General features: G+C 35.2%; 1 long non-coding RNA gene across 1 annotated transcript; it reads right to left on the bottom strand.

The window, feature by feature from the left end:
• Positions 1-262: 262 nt before the first annotated feature.
• Positions 263-1,821, bottom strand: LOC121963820. The gene is made up of 4 exons (XR_006107283.1): positions 1,717-1,821; positions 947-1,008; positions 435-461; positions 263-349 (listed from the first exon to the last, which is right to left on the bottom strand). It is a non-coding gene; the product is annotated as an uncharacterized LOC121963820 (long non-coding RNA).
• Positions 1,822-2,080: the final 259 nt, after the last annotated feature.

Here is a 2,080-nt window from a genome sequence, read left to right as displayed (position 1 = left end):
GAGAAATTGATAGATAAATGGTCATTATGCAAGTTTTCCTTTAATGCTGAATTTACCATGTGGGCTAATAATGCACAGGTAGTTGAATTTTTCTGTATTATTTAAGGTCAGTTTGTTATATGTAAAGAATTTAAAATACAAACTGCAAACATTTCTGTCTCTGTCCTTGCTGCTGACGTTTTGTTTTGCTCATGAATCAGTGGGAGAGAATAACCGACAGATCTGTGAGGTTTGTGAAAGTGTCGGTGTTTCTCACCATCCAGGAGGTACCTGGCGCTCAGGTGTATGTTGATGCTGGCATGGAGGCCGGAGATGAGCCGATAGAAAGCTCTCTTCTCCACACACTGGCCTGAAGAGACACAAACAGAGAGGACTGAAAACTGAACAAAAAAAACAGCCTTTGATTTCTCTCTTAAAGTGAAACGTCAGCTCACCTTCCAGCCAGCTGTAGAAGATCTTTGCTGTAAATAAATAAACACAATATTGTTAACACACACACACAAACGCAACAAAACTGACAGTCTAAATGAAGTGAATCATGATTTGATTTGATTTATTTCAAACATGTAAAAAAGAAAATTGAGAAATCATTATAAGAAGAAGCAGACTGAAAAAGTAATATTTACAGACAATGAAAAACATAAAGAAATGGTCAAACATATGATAACTTGATTTACATATTCGAAAAGTAGCAAGTACAAACTTATTTAATCCCACAATTTATTTAATTTTAATCAACCATATTCCTTATTAATTTAATCCTATACTCTAATTCACGAAACATATATTCATGCAGCCACATACCCAAAATCAAATATCTACATTTTCTCATTATTATTTCCAGAGAAAAAGATAAACTGGGAAAAAATAAATATTAAGTAACCAAATAAATAAACAGTAATCCTTGCAAACACCTTGATGCACTAAAACCCTAAATAGTTCTTACCTTCACTTCCCGAGCTGCTGTGGAACGAGTCGGGAATGAGAGGTCGCTTGACAGTAAACGGTCTGTGAGGGGGAAGTAAAGGGAGAGAGCCAATATTATCATTTTTACTACATTTACTACAACTACATTTATTTGACAACATGGCTTATTTACCAGATTTCTTAATACAAAATATAAATCAACTATTATTATTTATCAGAATGAAGACTGATGAAAGTTTTTCTCCATCAGCCTGTAGACTTTTAGTCTTGTTTTAACCCTTTGAAACCTGAGCAAGTTGGTTTGATTACTTTGAAAAACATGGGAAGAGCGTAATGAGCACTGGTCTAACTAGACATGGTCTAAAAAAATAACAAGAACTTAGTTAAAAGTAACAAGAAAATTGCCTGAAAATAGGAAAAAGGACACTTAAACAAAACAAAGGCAATGAAAAAAATACTACGTATACTTTTTTCCATATTTATCTTTTTTTTTTTTTTTAAAAAAAAAAAAGGGTTAGGGTTACCCTCTTTCCCTCTTTTTCTCCAAAAAATATTCAGGTAATTTTCTTTTTACTAATTTCTGGAAATTTTCTGGAATTTTTTTGCCAAGTTGCTCAATGCTTTTCCTAATGCATGTTTGCATTTTTTTAAATCAAATTTTCTCAGGTTTCAAAAGGTTAAATAGCTTGTGAAAAGCAACCGAACACAGCACAAGAGAACTGACGACCTAAAACCAAAGACCAGCCGCTGATCCGAGCTGTTATTGTTTAACAGTTGTTGAGTGTTTACTTGAAGCAGTTTTCCTCATAGATGCTGTTCCAGATCTGCCAGGCCTCTGGTCCTCTGTAGCCCGTGAAGCGCTCCGGGTTCAGCAGCAGGTCGACATGCTGGGAGTCCGGTGACTCCTCGTCTGGGAAACAGAAACACTTCAGTCCGCTGTGAGACACTTTCTTGTTTGACCAAAACCAAAAAGACCTCCAGTGAAAGGTGGAGACAGTAGCAGACACCCATGATAATACGTTCGGTCGACCTGAAAAGTGCTGAGAAATCAAAATACAAAGAAACTGATCTGTGATCCATAAATTTACTTAAATGTTCTTTAGTGTTATTTGCTTTTAATCTTGTTCCCTAAAAACTGTACTTACAATATATT

This window comes from Plectropomus leopardus, unplaced genomic scaffold, assembly GCF_008729295.1.
Source record: "Plectropomus leopardus isolate mb unplaced genomic scaffold, YSFRI_Pleo_2.0 unplaced_scaffold12660, whole genome shotgun sequence".
Classification (NCBI taxonomy): Eukaryota; Metazoa; Chordata; class Actinopteri; order Perciformes; family Serranidae; genus Plectropomus; species Plectropomus leopardus.
This window is presented reverse-complemented; position numbering and strand designations above follow the sequence as displayed.